General features: G+C 36.4%; 1 protein-coding gene across 3 annotated transcripts in view; it reads right to left on the bottom strand.

Moving 5' to 3' along the window:
• Positions 1-19,515, bottom strand: part of Drak (Death-associated protein kinase related) — a 207,423-nt gene that overhangs the window by 78,754 nt on the left and 109,154 nt on the right. Inside the window, exon 5 of one of the 3 annotated variants that reach the window (XM_077440844.1) lies at positions 4,067-4,117. The exons of the other annotated variants lie outside the window; for them this stretch is intronic. The gene's annotated coding sequence lies outside the window, so the exon portion shown is untranslated. The remainder of the gene's footprint in view (positions 1-4,066; positions 4,118-19,515) is intronic. 3 annotated transcript variants of the gene reach the window in all.

Genomic DNA, 19,515 nt, shown 5'->3' with positions numbered 1-19,515 from the left:
TATTACCAGTGGGTTGGATCTGTTTTGCCTGGCTGATTCTTATTTAAACTTCGATATTTTGATTTCGACTCATTGGCTACGTTTACACTGCCGATATCTACACCCGATCCACCCGATATTTAGGAATTTTTCCATATCCAGTTCCCATATTGCAACCTGTGGTTGCTATTTAGGAACTGATTATGGAAAAATTCCTAAATATCGTGTGGATCGGGTGTAGATATCGATAGTGTAAACGTAGCCATTTGGTTCAGCCGAAAACAAAAACAAATTATTCAGCTATTTAACTAAAAGGTGAAGTTAATGTTTTTTATAAGACATACATATGTACATATACATATTTCAAATCCCACCGCTGACACTTTTTTACACTTTGGTTTTAGTATATCAATGATGTGAGGTCGTTTTACGACGGAATGGTCTCTCAAACTGTATTCCTTGGGGGGGGGGGCTCATGTTGAGGGCTTTAAGGGTCGAATTATTTGACCTTTAAAAAGAGCTTTGTACTAGGTTCATAATATGTGATACTCAAGTCGACACCATTAAGTTAAACAAAAAAAAGCGAGAAAGGATTTAATGGTGAATCAAGAAGACAATCTATACTGCCCAGATTAAAATACAGTTCTGCATAGTTATGTACATTCGGAAGTCAGAGGTAATCTGGGGGTCCTAGCATTGTAGGTTTTAAAAAACACAATCTTTAAACATGACGAAGAAAAAGTCCAAAACTGCTCATTTTAGCTAAAAGTAGCGAAAGCTTACTTACTATAACTTGTACTAGAACTTATATCATCTTCGAAAAGATCAAAATCACCTTTTTTAAATCGCTTTATCTGAAAAATTGGGTCGAATCTTGATGAGATTCTTCCAGATGACCCTGTATGTATGTACATATCTTCTCCCAAAAGCTGCTTCTACTATAATCTTAGTATATCTGTTTTTCTCCATTTCTCTCGGTTGAATTTGTGACATGGGGCAAACAAGAAGAGGAACCATACTGTCCAGACAGAAAGACAGCCTTCACGGTGATACACAAAAGCAACCCGAGTACAAAGTTTTCACAAACGCAATATTTAAACATGTAGAATACAACTAAGAAGGAAAAGTTCAAATCTAATCATTTTAGCTGGAAGTAGTAATTACTGTCTCATATCCTAGCTATTTTTTCAATCGCCTTATCTAAGATTTGGTCTGGTCTTGATCAGATATTTTCCCAGAACCTGCTTCCATTACAACCAGAGACCGAGCTCACCTGATTTTCCACAACACTCTTAGGTCAGCTAATAAGCCTAAATCCAGAATTCAACATCATGACTAAATTGGTTACCCGGCATGTAACAACACCCAAGCCGCGAGCTCCACTCTTCGATAAGTGAGCGATGTTTCTTAGAAAACGATGTTTTTTGTATAGTTTTGGTCAGCGCTGGGTCAAGCGCATCGTCCCACGCCCTCAACCGTGTCGCCATTGACGATCCTCAAACGTGAAAAGCGCACTCGCCACGGACGATACACGGTAATGAGCAAACACGACCGTGGAATGCCAAGAACGTCTTCTTACGTTCTTACCTATGTATAAATAAGACGACCCACGCGCCTATATGCAGAGAACCCTGCAGTGTGTGTGCCTTATTTGCCCGCGTGCCAGTTTATGCCAGGCAGACTATATCAGCGGGCAGGGATGCTGCCGATTTAGCTAACCGATCTATATAAAACCGCCTCTCGTTTCTGCAATAACACTGTCAAGTGCATAAAGACTTTTTGCATAATCGGTTGCAATCATAATGATAGACCCGGTGTATTTTGTATGGCAAATATTTTATGGGGACACCGAGACTTCAGATCCTAACTCTTTTTGAAAACCGACTACAATATATGTAGTTTATAATACAGAAACGTGGAGATTTTGCTCGTCGACTACTGGTTTACTAGCACTGATCACCTGATAGCTCGTTCGCGCCAAAAAAGTCTCGGCGTATGAAAAAGCCATATACAACAGCCAATAAGGTCTTGCGGCCCATCGACCAATGACCTTTCTGTGCTGAGTGTATACACTGTCTATAAATATTCGGCGGATTTGTTCCGCGATTCATTCGGAGTTGGATCGTCGCCGGAACAACAATAAACTACCTCTGCCACTATTAGCTCCATCTTTCATTCTGATATCGGAAACCTCTCTTCACGTCCACGCTACAATACCATGAGATAATATGGAAAATACAGTGGAATACAAGGCGGAAGAAGACACTCGGTCGGCGTCGCCCGGGTGTTTTTTAATAGGAGTTTTTCGCTGGGAAGCCCTTCCGAAGCCTTTCATAGCCTTGAGATAGTATACCAAATTCGGTGGTCATGAAGTCGTCAAAGATGTAACGTGAGAACATGAGAAAGCATATCCACTGTCTAAGTGCATTCGAGGGGTGTACAACAGAGAACCCGGATTAGGCTAACGGGACTCAGTAAGTGCCCGAACAGAGGATACGCTGTAGTTCTTACAGACCTGGGCGAGTGCGTGCGTAAACAATAGACTTGTCTGGGTAGACCTTTAAGTACCTAGACATTATATTAATTAATTTATTTATTTATTTAATAGTTTTGGACCATTGTGGCATTACAGTAAGAACCTAATGCGCCACAATGGCCTACATTTGAAAAATATATAAAAACAAGTAAACTGTAAATAAAGGAAAAAAGCAAAAGCAGAAAACATGGTAAAATAAAATAATAAAAAAAAGTAACAAAAGGAAAATAATACATCATTCAGAGAGAAAAAAAAAATAACAAAAGTGTAAAAATTAAAAATAAAATCCATAAATCCCATTCTTTGTTTACACTGAACAAAATTAAAATTTAAAAATTATATACATTAATGGATCGTGAATCTTGTCCTTTATAAGGAAGTACACACGGTAGATTATATTATTCTGTAGTGAGCGGTGTTTCATGTGGATCTCTTGAATCGTTGAATAAATGCGGTGACCCACCCACCCACCCCTACGCAACAATATATGTATAGAAAAAAACGACATAATTTGAAAGTTACATTTTGCAACAAGCAAAATGTAACTTTCAAAATGTAACTAAAAAACGCAGTTCAAACTTTAGGATAAAAGCAATAAAGAACTATTCTATTGAGGTAGTGTACAAATAACTTTAATTCTGAAAGAGTGGAAAGAAACGACGACCTCTAATGAAACTTTCATAAGCCAAACTGCAATCACAACAGTAAGCAACTGAATAGTATTACACTCAAATGTTAAACCGGACATCGAAGAAGCAGTATACCATAAAGGAACAAACAGATAAGGCTGGACACGTCGATGACATTAACGAATTCTCGCTGTGAAGTCATCATAGGGTGTCGACCTGGCCGAGTCGGTCAAAGTGCACGTGTAAATGTAAATATGGGGATAATGTCTCACCGCTATCCATCATTGTTAGAATGGTCATAAAATCACATAAAGATAGGGAGAAACACAGCGGAAAGCCATCGGCACCTAAAGATTTTTCACATATTCACAAACCCATTTCAAAGTCACATTCAAGAAATCATCGGTAATTAGAAATTACTTTCGTAATTCAACTGAGTACAAGTTTGAGATTCAGGAAGCAGAAAGTTGAAGGAATGAACTTGCCAAAAATTTTAGTAAACAATTATTTTTCCATACTGAGGTATCACAGATATGGCAACCGCTAATCGACATTGATTTATGGTACCGGAAACGCGTCTACAGTAAATAGTAAATAATAATAATTCCCCGTTCGATGAATCATTATAACAACTTGACGATGACGAATTCTGATATTTCAGAATCAACTTTTCGCTTTAATGCATGAAATCAACAACTCAATGTTGATACAACTTCAAATGATAAGCGCGAAAAAGATCGCTTATCTCTTATCTGAAACGTTAAGGCCGTTAACCAATTTTCAAATGGTTAATCAAATAGTTAATGGTTAACCAACATCAAAATAGTTTTAAAAATACTGATTTGTATTTGATACACGTACGCATTTATAGTGGGACAAAAAAAAATTATATGTAATCGTTATCATACTGAAAACTACTCACCACTGCCGGCTCTAAAATTATTATAGAATTTTAGTAGTATAACATCATTACCTGTAAATAAACAAAAACAACAAATTATAAAAAATGTTATTAAATATATTAAGACAAAATCATTCCTATTTAAAGGAAAAAACTAAACAAGATCAACACGAGAGGGAATTTCGCTATGAACAGCCGTAGGGGGTCGACCTGGTATGCAGTGCACACATCACCATCACCATCCCAGCCAATCTTCACTAAGAGAAGATTACCATCCCAACTCGGTCAGACCATGTAATATGCCCCCAAAGTCTCACCGGAATCTGTCACTGTCATCAGTCAAATACAAAATCACGTAAAGATAAATAGAAGCAACATTAACCAGCAGCGTGGACTAGTAGTTAGCATGTTATACTTTCGAGTAGAATGGTCACGGTTCGATTCCCACTAGTAGCTCTTGGCCAGACCTTGGTTTGTGACTCTAGGTCGATCGTTTCTTATCGGAGTTTGCCAATTTTTCGGATATTCATTGAAACGGTTCTTGTAAATTGGCATCTCCTTTCCAATCTCTCTTGCAAATCTCAAGTTACTCAACATCTTGAGGTTCGCAAATTTATATATAATAAAATGCTGCAAATCTTTTCTATATATATATATATATATATATATATATATATATATATATATATATATATATCACTGTGGATGATGTTTGTATGAATTCTCATTGTATAAAATTCTTATATTATTTGTAATTTTTATCGAATTCTTATTGTATAAAAATGACATGAGTTAATTGACGACAAATATTTTTTTCAGTATGTACTCGTAGCTAGACTACGAATATATTCTCTACGACAATTTCTCTACCAACTATCTATCAGACCCAACGATAGTTGGCAGAGAAGTTGTTGGTTTATGTACATAGACTTTGTCTGTCGTTAAGTTTGGCGATAAATTTCCACAGGCTCATAATCATATACACCTTAAAATACTGTAGCGTGGACGTCTAGAGGGGTTTCCGAGATCGGAGTAAAAGACGCAGCGGTAGAAGTAGTTTATTGTTCTTGATCCGTCGGCTCCGAATGAAGCACGGAACAAACAGTCGTATACTCTCAACAAAGAGAGATCATTTGTCGATGGGTCGCAAGACCTTATTGGCTGCTGTAAGCAGCTTGTTCATACGTCGAGGTCTTTATGGCGCGAACGCGAGATCGGGTGATCAACGCTAGTAAACCAGTGGTCGACGAGCATCAATCACCTAATCTATAAATAAGAATATTTAATTACATATCCCACACTAAATTGTCTCAAGCTTATACACCAGTCTTCATTCACAACACGTGGACGCAAACTCATCAAACCAAAACGCAGCTGATAATAATTACATCATAATTCATTGCAAATAAGCCGTTTTTAATCCAGTTTCGAACTGGATTCTAGCTCAGCGAGCATGCAAGTGGTGTTTCTTGGCGTTGTAGCACGTGTGTGTTCAGTTGTCTTGTCCTGTCAACTCAGACGGCAGTTGCGACAATAAATAACAATCTAATCCAAACACTTGTGACCAAATCGATCCGGCCGGCATTTGTCGAACGAGTATGGCAAAACTGGAACCTTTTCGCAAAGCCATCGCGAATTACTACTACTATACACCCCCGTTAAGATCACAAATCAAGACACACGTGAGTGAAATACCTCAAGTGAGTCACGCGCATGTGTGTATGTACCAAAATGCGAGACCGCCTACTGAAAAATCACCAAAAAAAGTCGTTAGTCGTTTCGTGGCATTGTCCTCGTCCGGCTTATCGGCATTCTGTTGCAATGCTTGCTTATGCAAATGCATTCAAAACGATTACATTTTCTTTTGTTTGCACGGAAAAAAATTCGATGGGTGTGCTAGATTCGGTAAGATCTAAAACATCTCGACAAGAGTCAAACTCAACTGTGCTAAAAGTCACCTTCGCTGCTTATCAGGCATACACAGGGCATGGAACGAAAAAATATCATTAAGGATAATTAAAAAGTGTTCCAAACTAATAAGCTTAGTAAAAAAGTCAAGTCAATAATCCTAAAGGATGTAAATGCTAACTAGGGATTAAACGTGAAGGTAGAAATAGTATTTCCAGACCATGATATCGTTATTCAGGTAGGAAAAGTGTGCTTCAAGAGAATCTAATGAACTAAAGAAGTTTGTAATGATATCAAAGTAAGGTAAGTAGTCCCAGAACAAGATATGGCTTTCAGTAGGACAAAAAATATATATATATAGTTCAGGAGAGTCTGTCAAACTGAAGAACTTCATAATGTCACCAAAATACTGTGCCAAGATATTGATCCTAAAGACGTGCAGGTTAATTAAGAGTTAAACAAAAAAATGGCAGTAGTTCTAGAACATTATATCGTTGTACGCTAAGATAATTAATTGAAAACCAAGGAAATTGATAATATCATCAAAGTATTTGGATAAGTTAAAGGTTCAAATGTAAAATATTAATTTTGTAAAATAAGTAGTATAATATGTATGTATAATATATTCAAAGCACGGTGTATGTATTCGGTAATATGTTCAATAGAAAAAAAGCTTGTTCGGGAGAATCTAATAAGAGACATCCATAATATAATCAAAATACTAGGATAAGTGAAAGGTTTAAAAGTAAGACATGAAAGGTAATTAAGAGCTCCAATGTGAAAGTGGTAGTGACACTAAAGTACGTATGACGTATTTATAACATTTAGTAGTTCGGTCGTAAAATCTGTCGTTTAGGAGAATCTTAGAATTAAGAAAGTAGTGTGCAAGTTGAAAGACCAAAAAAGGACGAGATGACTGACTAAGAGCTGAAAAATATTACAGAGCATAATTTATATATTTGGGTTATTCAATAAGATAATAATTGAAAAAGAATAGTTCAGAAATACCTCAGAAATTAAGGTACTACATACTTTTAGAGTATGCATTTGTTATAAAAACCAGATATACATATGTAAAATGTCACTGGTAAATTCAATAAATGAATTATTCTATCTGAGAAATTTTAAAAAGTGAATAACCAATCTGCTATATCAATTGTTGTTGATCTATTAAATTTATAAGGCAATCAACAACCAAATTTAGGTATTTGCAATCAACCATTGAACCAGTTTTCGAAGGTACCCGGGTAGATCCCGAGCGAGATAAGCACACGTTGTGCAATTAAGCTGTGAAAGACCAAGTGAATCTAATTAGAAAGACGACACAAACCTTACAAGTGTCGCAATAAAAAATTTCACGGCCGGACAAAACGAGCAGCACCATACAAAACGACCCAGAAGAAATTGAAAAAGCAGATCCACAAACGCAACCGAATGAAAGAACGTCAACATTTTAACGGTGAGAAAAGATCGGGTCGGCACCGTTTGGTGATTCTTATCGATAGCTCGAAACTTGCGACGAATGTATAATAAAAAGAAGAGGAAAATTGAAATTCAAAGTACATACATACATGCATAGTAGTTGCGGTACAGAGTATCTCTCCCACGCAGAGTATTATAAAAATGGTGTGCGACCGGAAACGTAAATAAGATTCTATTATACTCTCGAAGATTTTCACCTTCATCTGGTGAAAATTGTTATTGTGACGGTTTCGAGAATCTAGAGCTTATCTCCCGGACAGGTTTAGTGGTAATTAAAAGATTACCACATCGAAGCGGTAATAAAATCGTAACTGACAAAATGACCGTAGAGATTTTACGACCGAAGAAAGGAGCGTATGAACTTGAAAAATACATTAATATCTTTACAATAAAAAAAGCGAAAGTGAAAAGAGTTGAGAAATTACTCCGGCAACGCGTACATAATCCAGGTAACTCTGGTATTAAGCCTTTTAATAAGAAATTGACGGTTAGTACCGAGTTATCAGTGGAGCGACGCCACACGACACGACGCTACATAATAATATATACAATACAAGAGCGGTGGTTGTATGTCACTCACACATAATATCTTATTTATTTATTTATTTACATATTATATATATATATGATTAATATAGTGTAAGTAAAAAATCTAGCGTTCATTAAAAGCTCGCTGTTTGCCCGCGTCGATATTGTTAATGAATTTTTGTATGTGTGTACGCTGTCGCGCATCTGACGTGGACGCCACCCGTTACAACTCAGACGCTCAATATCAGGAGCACATGTCAGACGCTCAGATCTCCACTTCCCCGCGTCGTCACGCCACATCCCAATGCATAACGTATACTCCTAGCATTCTAAAATTTGTTTGTTTGAAATCTCCATACTTGTCCACGCACTCGCATGCACAAACAAACATACATACATCGCGACCGTTTTTATAAATATTATATAAGAATATAGACATATAAGCATAATACAAATACTATATATGTATATACGATCCGGATGTGAAGGATTCCAAGTGAAACGCGCAGATTAAGTCAGAACTATTTATTATAACATATCGTCCGGCCTGTTCTCCAACAAGTGACCATAACAACACGCATCCGGTCTCTCCCATGCATACCACACACACTTTACCCCTAGCAGTTTGGCCAACCACACATACGGCTCGGCTCGTTTAAAAATCATTCCTATATATATGTATAAGAATTAGTGAGACATGGTGTTATAGATAATATTTTTTTTAAATCATATTCGAATAGTGGTGACAAAGTGGGTAGGATGGTTTTTGCGAATTTGATGGAGGAACCGCTTCAACAATGAAATCAGATATATTGGCAAACTCTGATAGGAAACGATCGACAATATCCAAGTCTGACCAGCAGCATTTAAGGTTACACTCAAAATAAGCTATTGTCAATAGAGGTCAGCTCACGGGATCGAACCCGGCGACTCTCGATGCTTAATATCAACGCAATCACCGAGCCACGCTAAATAATCAGGCCTATGAACTGTCATTATTTACACATAAGTCGTACAATTTATGAAGGCCCACCCCCACTCCGCGGAAAAGATGCGCACAATAGGATTATAGAGTTTTAAGATGAGTGGGGGTAGGCCTTCGTAAATCGAAATAGCTATACGTGACACTTGTTGCTAATTACTTCACCCGATTGGTCTACTGGGGCACTTGCGTTAGCATTTATAGGGGTTAATGGAAGTGCTTTTTTCAATCTACCCCTGACCAATACTTCTATCCGAGACACTATACATATAGTGAGATGGTTTCCGAACGTGCATCGAATGCCTAGGAATTTTATTACACACACAAACGAGCATAACTAATGGACGAGAAGAAAAAGAAGTAAACGTTCTGTAATTTAAAACTACGATTTTTCATAGCGTACACATTCGGAATATCAATAATGCAACATGACAAATAAAAACTGCGCTCTTTTGAGAGCTGAATACTGATTTTACTTCAGGTAATTTATTTATCACCAGCGGTCGCCAGTTGTGCAAGATGAACATATGTACGTACATATTTTCTTGCGTGGCTAATACACGCGCGAGCACAATGCAGACAATATGTCACAGTTGAGAAATATGTCTCAATGTGTGGTTGGTCTTCCATTCTTCCAAAATCGAAATTGATGATTGTTCAGGGGAGATAATCGAATGCGGAGGTGCGTCTCAAGGACCACCTGACTTCTACCTGATACAGGTAGAGGACCCGGGAAACTCCTTCATGGACGAAATAGAAGTAAAAAATAAGAAGAAAACAATAACACTACCGGTGGATGATGTTGAGGTCTGGGCGTAGGGTTTGGTAATAACGAGATATATCGACTGGAAGAACTGGAAGGTGGGCGATGTGCAAGCCAAGAACGCCTCTTGTCCGACACAATGCGACTAAAAAAACAGACTAGTCTCTTCTAAAAAAGAAGTAATTTTATTATCTCGATCCGATTTACAAGTTGTGTAGAAGCGATTACACGACACATTGTCTTTTCTGCGTCCGATTCCTAATTGGAATACAGTTTTTTTTTTTCACTTCATTTTAGAGTGCAATAGTATAGGTAGGTACATAGATAATTGAGTGTCCATAAAAGAAGACGACGGCGATTAAAGATAAGACGAGGGAGGGCGATTTTATTGCCTCCGGATCTGATATACGGTTATTGTTTCGATGACGCGTAGAAACAATTGCATAACACGTTGAAATCGAGTGCTAAATTAGAAGTAACTGATAAGTTTCTTAACCAATACAATACGCATGAACTTTTTTTTTAACCGAAAACAAAAAATAAAGTCTTGATTTAACCCACTAACAAAAGGATTATTGGAACACTTATTGGTCTAACTAAGCTATTATCCCAATGTTGAATATAAAATGTATGAGCTTCTTTTTGTATCTATCAAAGAAAGAAGTTTCGATTAAACGCACTCTATTCACGATTAAAGCAGGAGTTTCTGGCCTTACTAAAAGACTTTCTTCTTGAGCTTCTTTTCGCATCTAACAAAGGAAGTTTCGATTTAACACATGAAGTGATTGTTGCAGTCTAAAATGAGCGGTTGTCCCAATTATGTGAGCCATTACTCTAAGATCTTAATTATAAGAAGAACTATGTTAAATTACTCGGAGAATCTGTTCGATTCTGTTCAATTTGGAAGCGGTTGCCCTAATTATGAGCTTGTTTAGCTAAATATAGCCAGCGACAATCACACATTTAAAAATAAATGATAAATTAGAAAACGGTACTAATTTGAGCTTATTTTTGTTTTTGTATATTGCGAACAAATCAATTTCAATATTTGGGTCACTTCGTCAATATCTTCTGTAATTATTAACGAGCTTCAAAGAGTATCACAAAATAAACGATTTCCCTATCTATTGTGTGATGATCTGATAAAACCGGCCATGGAAAATCTCAATCTCAAAACAGAAATTTGCAGAAAAAAAGCAAACATATAAAAATTACACCATTAAACTGAAATTCAGTATACTTTTACTCAATTAGGCTCAGTTAAACAGAATAGTCTGTAGTTTAGCTCAATATCAGGTTAAGTTTGTAGAATGGATGTATTTATTTATTTATTTATTTTAAACAGACCATTGTGGCATAACAGGAATTCCTAAAGCGCCACAATGGTCAAAAAATATAACACAAAAAAGAAAAAAAACAAAATAACAATTAACATAAACATAAATACATCCATACATACATAAAAAATAGCATTTATAATAACAGATAAAGTAAAAATATCAAATAAAATATAGCATAAGGAATGCCTTGCACCTACAGCCAGTTTCAATAAATATGTAAGAAACAACTACAAATACAAAACATCCCTGTAAGGCCCAAATGGAAGAGAGTTAATCAAAATTTCACTCATAAATCATGAAAACAATGATGAGCGCAGACTACCAGATAAATGGGTTAGAGTAATTTCCGACAATTTACGCTCACTAAGGTGGAAAATATCACATTCAGTCTCGGCAGCAACGATTTCATTAAGAAGTCGGATAGCTCTTGGAATAGGAGCCATTCGAAAAAGGACTGTGCGGGCAGGAGGTACAGCCAGCAAATGATGATGTCTACCACGCACATAGTGAATAGGGACATAAAGATAGAGGGATGGTTCCGTCTGGCGCGAAAATGATCAAATCTCGAACCAAAATGGATTATACCAATCTCGAACGGTCTGGAATATGCATAATTGGTCGATTATTTATACAACAGTAGTCAAGACATCGGAACGAGTCAACACATCCTCCCACACGTGGCTATGAAATTAGTCACACCTGTGTCAACACGATTTTCATTGTTTCACTAGGTTTCTAACACACTAGATAAGAGCACTTTCACACCACACACTTCTCGGAAGAGCCACAGTCTTTGGTCTCAATTCCTGGTTCAGTCAAATGTCCTTATATACCACACAATCAAGACAAATCGTCATTATATAAACTTTTCAAATATTGAAACAATCTCTCAATTGGACCAAAAATATGCCAAATTCCGGTTAAACAGACCGGAAGTACAGCAGACTTTTTTCAAATGAACCATCTCATAAATACACGCAATCGTTTAATTGTGAGTTCTTAACGATTTAAAGGCAGAAGCATCTTAATTAGGCCTGGATTTTGGCGAATTGGGCCATTAGATATTCATAGCAGTCAATTATTTGAAACAAATTGGGACAGTCACTTTAATTGAGTCACATTTTGGTTAATTTCATCAATGGAATATTGATCCACAAGTGCGTTTTACACGGTAAACGGATTATCCCACAAAAAGCGACACGTCACTAAAGTGTCGATCACGTAACATTTGGCACTCGAGTTCTTGTTAGTACAATATTTCGCGTGTTTGATGGAGTTTTTGGGTGCCAGATGTTCCGTGATCGAGATTTTATACATACTAAACGCTAACTTCTTTATGCAAAATCTACTATAGACACAACAATGACGCAATTCTCAAAGATAAATGGGAGGAGAAGGACTTTCCCATCGTTGCGCTTTCGTTTGGTGCAATTTTTCAGCGTTACGAAACGTTTGCAACTTGACTGCACTATCAAAGCGATTCCCCATACTGTTCGTATAGAAGTTTAACCAGCGGCATTGACTAGGGGTTGGCATATAATGCTTTCGAGCATAGTGGTCACGGGTTCGAGTCCCAATAGACTCCCGCTGCTGGCCAGACCTTGGTTTATGTATCCAGATCGGTCGTTTCTTATCAGAGTTTGTCCATTTTTATTCTTATTTTCATTGACACGATCCCTGTAAAAATTGGCATCTCCTTCCCTATCTCTCTTACTAATCTCAAGTTCTTCAATTTGATTATAAAAATGCTGTAATAATTTCTCCATAGATGTCACTGTGGATGTTTGTATGCATTCGCATTGTATAAAATGCTTATGTATGTACATATATTGATTGTATTGTATCTTTATAAGAACACTCGTCGCTTTGAAGCGATCTGTAAAGATCTGTTCTATGAAATAAAATTAATGCAAGGCTAAATTACCGTCAAAAAGTCTTTTTTTATTATTTTCGTGCGTATTAGTTAAATGTCTATACCAATCTTACACAGGGACAGTTCTGGGTCACAGTGACAATCATTGATCTCGCATCCTTGTTAGACACAAAAAACTTCTTCAATAGAACCCCTCCATAATTTAAGCGCATACATACTTCACGTGGAGTGGAGTTGGGCGTGGGAATCTGAAAGACCCAGCTAAACACCTAGGTGGGCCCTAGAGGCGGCTTTGCGGTCGCCAATCCCACTCCGTCCTGGAGACACTACCGGTTGATTCATGAGGCAATAAAATCGGTGCGGATAAAACGGCACGACACCAGCCGCAGGGTGTACGAAAGGGTCATCTTCGGGTGCATTTCCTATACACTACGCTGCAATGGAATATATGCTTATATATCCACCAAGTAAGTATGGACTTGTATACTTACATACAAATACACGAGCGCACCTTTCGCGCTTGAGAGCCACATTCCTGTGAAGAAATGCAAGCGGCTTTTATCGAACGCTATCGGGCCTCCGACGAGGTCGTAAATCTGAACGAACGCTTGTTTCATTCAAGATTTTGGGTGCAACGAAATATAAGAAAAATAGAGGTTTGATTGACTGAAAAAAAAATCGTGTCAAAAGTTTAAATCGGCAGGTTGTTAGTAAAGATGGAACCTGGCGCGAAGCGACGAGCGTATTTCTGTAAGGATGCGTACATTGTAACGCTAATTTGTTGATGGTGCGACACAAACAGATAAACTGGATGCGTGAGGGTACTCCAGCTGTGAAGAGACAAAAACCGTGCAGGATTGTATCCGAATCATTCGGAATGGTATCAATCATTGCGGTCTCCGTGACGAGCCGGAATGTTAAATTACAGAAAACGTATTAATGTGCGCGCGCAGAATACAGGAGGAAAAGCCTGTTCCTCTTGTTTCTGTTGTACCCTGCTCGCGCAAATTAAGTGAGTATGTACCGTTTACCATGCACCCTTTTTTTTGATCTTTCGACTTAAGATCTTTCGATTTTCGATCTTTGCCTTCCGATATTTGTGTTTTCTGTAATTTAACATTCTGGCTCGTCACGTAGACCCCTATCATTGTCATCTCTTTGGCAGCAGGATGAAAAACAATGCGATACACACCACTGTGTTAAAATTTTTGTGAAAGCATATTAAATACTTAATACAAACACGTTTCAGGACGCTGTCCTGTCTTATTTGTATTGTTTCAGCTACAAACTTATCTTAGTATCATTGGCATACCACGACTTTTGAAACAGGGGACTAAGTATGGACAAAAAATATTTTTTATTTATCTTTTTTCACCTACTTTTTTACGTTATTTTACAGAAAACCCTACTTTTTTAACAACTCTACTGTCTTCAAAACTTAATCTTCTGAATAATTTGTCGAACAATCGATCGAGAATTCAAGATTGCCAGGCCTCGTTATTTATTTTCGCGCGCAACGCAGCGATTTGTTCCGAAGGAATCGTTTCGTGAGCCGAGTCCCTTGCCATATTTGTACTCGAATAGTTATGTGTGCTATTTTAACAACAAAAAATAGTTCAGAATGATGTATGTATGATAGACACAAATCAGAATACTCTCAGTGAAAATTTCATAATGCTCGAAGAGACAAGTGAATTAAAAAAAATGTTTTCTTCGACGGAACGCCTATACAAAAAAATTTGGCGAATTGTTTTGTATGGCAATTATATACCGCGAAGGCAAAAGAATTGTCGGCGAGTCCGTGCAAGCGAACGACGCGGTGGACCATACCATAACAATCCATTACTTCAGTTAGGGCCGATTCCAGTGTCTGAACTTTGCTGATCCGATTGAACAATATCAATATGGACAACAATTTGAATTTAATTGTTGATATTTATAAATTTTAGGTAAAAGATTTTGGGGACTAGTCTAGTCCCTCTATTCCAATGACGGCACGCCACTGCGTGCTATGATTAAGTTTGATCTTGTATACGGAAATTTCGAAATACAGAACCCAGGGAAATAAACAATCTTCAATTCTCAATATGCGCAATTAAAATATTAAAAATTCGATCAGGCCAAAAACAGATCACAACAAACCACTGACGCAAGACCGAGCAGGTGAAAGGTAAAATCAATTTAATAATAATTCACGACCAAATTTTAAATATGGCGCATTTTAATTCACAATACGTCTATCTATTCGATCGATCGTTTTCCTTTTCCTTTTACCGCAAATGTACTATAGTCTGTACAATGCATAATAAATAACAGTGACAGAGACAGGAAGGACGCAACCTTGCAAACACGTGAAGAAATTACACGACTTACAGATTGCATATATTTACGGATATATATACATATATATATATATAGTATTTATTTAATTTTTTTCAATGATGAACTCTGACGAAATGATGTCATCGGTCGACCATCCGTCCGGTTTTTGCACGCCAGGTATCCATTGATGTACATACGTATATATTCAATTGCAAAAATTGTATACGTTTGCATGTATGTATGTATGTATGTATGTATTTATAGTGGTAGAAAGTCGTCATACGCTATATCATTATACGCATTATATAAAAGCAATGATGGAAAAACACGAAAACGAAACAAAAACAAAAGAGAGTGTCGGCCCCGCTTTGCACAAACGTAAATATAAATAGTAATGATAAAAATCATATGTGTGTATGTATGTAGTTTTAATGTGATACCGTAATAGTATGAGAAAGTAGTGATCGTTCACTTGCGGGTCAACGCTAATAAAGACCCTGCGTTTCTGAGAAATTTTCGAAGAATATAAATAAACGTTGTTGTTGTTTGTTGTTTGTTGTTTGCGTGTGAAATGCAAAGATTTCGATGCGAAGAAACAAAGCAAGATTGTTTTTAGGTGTGTGCCGTTGCGAGATATGATGGTAGATGTATACTGAGATGAAGATCGATGTTTTTTTTGTACATACGTACATACATATGTATATTATTTTATGATCCTACCAAAAATCAGTTATTGAATAGTTAAAAATGTTCGAATCCGATTTTTCATACATATTTTTACACAAATATAGTCGAATATGTTAAAACGATAAATAATAGTGTTACAAACTTTCGTTAAAAATATGTATGAACAAAATTTGCACAATTTTCCGCCATATGTCGTTTATTAAGAAAACGCGTTTATATAAGGGGAGTGTCTATTTTGCATTTTATTGCAACATATGTATCATACATATAAATATGTAAATTTAATGTATAAAATTGTATTTATAATAATTTTATCGGAATTATATCTGCTATATAAAATTGAATTTGTCTGATATGCAAATCTACAGTTTTCAATTTGGAATTATTAAATTTAGCAAAAATACTGTATGACTAGACAGCGGATGGTGATTAGGGCTATATGATACTGGGGCGTTATGAGTCATAACGCCTTAGTTTACAAAGCTAGAGAATAAAAAAGCATTGTAGACAATAGTGAACTATTTATTCAACCCAACGCCAATCTTTGGTTATGACTAGAGGCCGGATAGCCAAGGGGCCGCTCATTGTTCCATTGTTGTAAATCCTTTGTAAAAAAGGTTCGACAAACCTTTAACAATGCATTTACAACATTTGAACAATACGCGGCCCCTTGGCTATCCGGCCTCTAGTTATGACTAGAGATCGGTGGTGGCATTTCCATTTTCAAACAAGAGGGTTAACTATTGTCAATTACTATTGTCCTACATAGCTAGAGAGCAAAAAAAAGGTTGACAATAGAAATTGACAATGGTGAACCCATTTTTTCGTCAAAATATAAATCAACCGCCGTCCCTTAGTTATGCCTCTTGTTAACTTCGTAGAAAACCTTTTTTTTTTTGCTATATTGTATTCAACACTGTTGGAGAGTGTATTGCGAATTGCAATTGCCCTAATCACCATCTGATCCCTAACCATGACACTAATTTAGACTATAGACGATTTTTGATAGGGTCAGTGTCAAAAGTCGAGCAATTCCTATCCAAAATTTTCTGCATTTTTTTCGCGCGCCCAAACATCACCGGGAGATTTAGCTACAATGTCAATCGATACATATAAAATGTTTATTTTATCACATTGATGATTGTTTGTACAAACGATAAATCGACATTGCGTGGTTAATATACTACTAGTTTATAATAATGTAGCTTGAACGTGTAGAGGGGTTGCCGAGATAGGAGTGAAAGACGCAGCGAGTAGTCGTAGAAGTAGTATATTGTTGTTGATATGAAAGAGAGGTAATTGGTTGATAGGTCGTAAGACCTTATTGGATGTCATATAAATTATGAATGTTTATTATTACATCTTAAAAATGATAATAATGTTAATATTTCGATTTACCGGTATTACACATGTTTTTTGGATAGTTTGCCGGTTAACCGCCATTTCGTCGCGCAATATGCATAGTGTTTTGGCTCACACTGTAAAGACGATTCCGATTGTTTACACAAATGCATTCTCAATGCTATTTACATATGAATATTGACACGAGTGTGTACTTAACATATTGATAAGAATATACATAGCAATGGGACAATGTCTTTATTAATCTCGAGAATTATTTCCATCCATATTACCTTTGACATTTTTTTCTTATATTGACATACACAGGTTTGACAGTGATCGATAATGATGACAGATCGATAGAAGAAACATAAAAATCGTACGAATTAACAATGAAATAAGACACGCCCATTCACAACCGGAGTCTACCTAGGCATGCCGTGCTGTACGATGTCGTACAGCTTCCTTAAACCAATACGATTGATATAAATATCAGTTTGATATTTCAATGTATGTATATCATGTCGGTTTCAAACAAATGCTTTAAAACTAATTGATTAAACATGTAAATTAATACGATATTAAAATTCTTTACCCACGCTAGAGTGCATTCAATTTATACGAGTGAAAGTGTAACGAAACGTTGCACCCCAATATCTCTGCACTGCTGAAGTAGGACGTTGGAAATTTCAGCCCCACCCCATTGGAGAATGATTTCACAAACCTAACCGATGTATACGTAGATTTTGCATAAGGAAGTTACACTTCTGTGATGTTTTTTATTCGTTTCAAGATGATTGTTTTTAAATAAAATGACACGAGTCTTCTAAATACACGCACGTGTATATTTTGCAGTTTATTCACCCCCCATTATAAATAAATAAAATATAATAGATCTCGCCTAGAAGTCGCCCACGCACTCGCAAACGTCCTCCGTTCAAATTATACGTTAAAACTAACATTTTTTTTAATACTCGATAATTTATTCACCATGCGTTAAAAATAAACACACTATTATTATTTATATACGTGGTATGACTTTTTTCTCGTACGAAAAAAAATATAATAGTATTTATTTTTATTTTATATATGGAATAATCCGCAGAAAAGGCATTCGTATGTACAAAACATTTATTTATATATCGAAAAGTAAACATCGGCCGTTTTTAATTATAGAGAGGTGTTTTTGTGAATGTGTATTTTTATTTGTTTTTAGACATTTGCACCTGCCGAATGTTCCATATAGCTAATTATGCGTATTGATGTCTTTTGCGTTTTCAATTTACATATGCGGGTTATTCATATATATCTATAATGTGCGTTAATCGATTTTTTTACCTGTAGCGAGTACTCGTGCACTCATGAGTGCCATACGTACTAATTTGAATTTAGAAATTATACAAAAACTCGCTTATAACGAGCATGGCAACCGAAGGAATGACAATTTTTATGCAAGTTCAAATTTTAACCAGGCTGTGTAAAAATTGGCCAGTTCAGCTTTTGCAGGTATAATCTTGCTACAATTCGAATCCGATGTATGTATATATGTAGTTGCATCGAAACCGGGTCTCACGATCCCAAACTTGCATTTTTTATTGCGAGCAATTAACATAAATTAAATATTGGATTTGGGAAAAAATGCGAGGGAAGAACACAACGGTCAAAAATGACGGTCGACGCAATAGGCAATTATATTACCAAAGTATGTAGAGATTTAGTAAGAAGAACTCAAACTAGATAGAGGGTCGACCCACGCTCGGTTCAATATAATAAAATAGCCAGTCGTTATGTGAGATTTAAAATGACCTCGTTGTGTAGTAAAAAAAGACGGGTCGTTGTGCAATTAATTACTGTACCCGTATCATCAAATCAAATATCTGCAATTGGTAAACAATCTACTGAGAAGATATTGTCCGGGAACCAATCGAGTTTTCAACCCCAAGCAAATTCGTATCCAATAGTTACATTAGAATAACAAAAAAATGAATAGTCTCAAGTGTTAAGTCACTACTACTTCAATTATGATTCATACGTTGCGTATCACAGATAGAATGGTTAGATAAGAATTAAAATTATCCAACAGAAAATTTACGATTTGGAAAACTCATTCGTTGGGATTGATTGTTTAAAATGTTCTGTAATGAGTCACATTGTCTATATGGGTATGCTTACAAGCGTGTAGGTTTGAACAAAGTGGACTGCGTTATTTGTAATGGATTTTTTTTTATTTACTATTTTTACGCC

The sequence above is a fragment of the Arctopsyche grandis genome, chromosome 11, assembly GCF_051622035.1.
Source record: "Arctopsyche grandis isolate Sample6627 chromosome 11, ASM5162203v2, whole genome shotgun sequence".
Lineage (NCBI taxonomy): Eukaryota > Metazoa > Arthropoda > Insecta > Trichoptera > Hydropsychidae > Arctopsyche > Arctopsyche grandis.
This window is presented reverse-complemented; position numbering and strand designations above follow the sequence as displayed.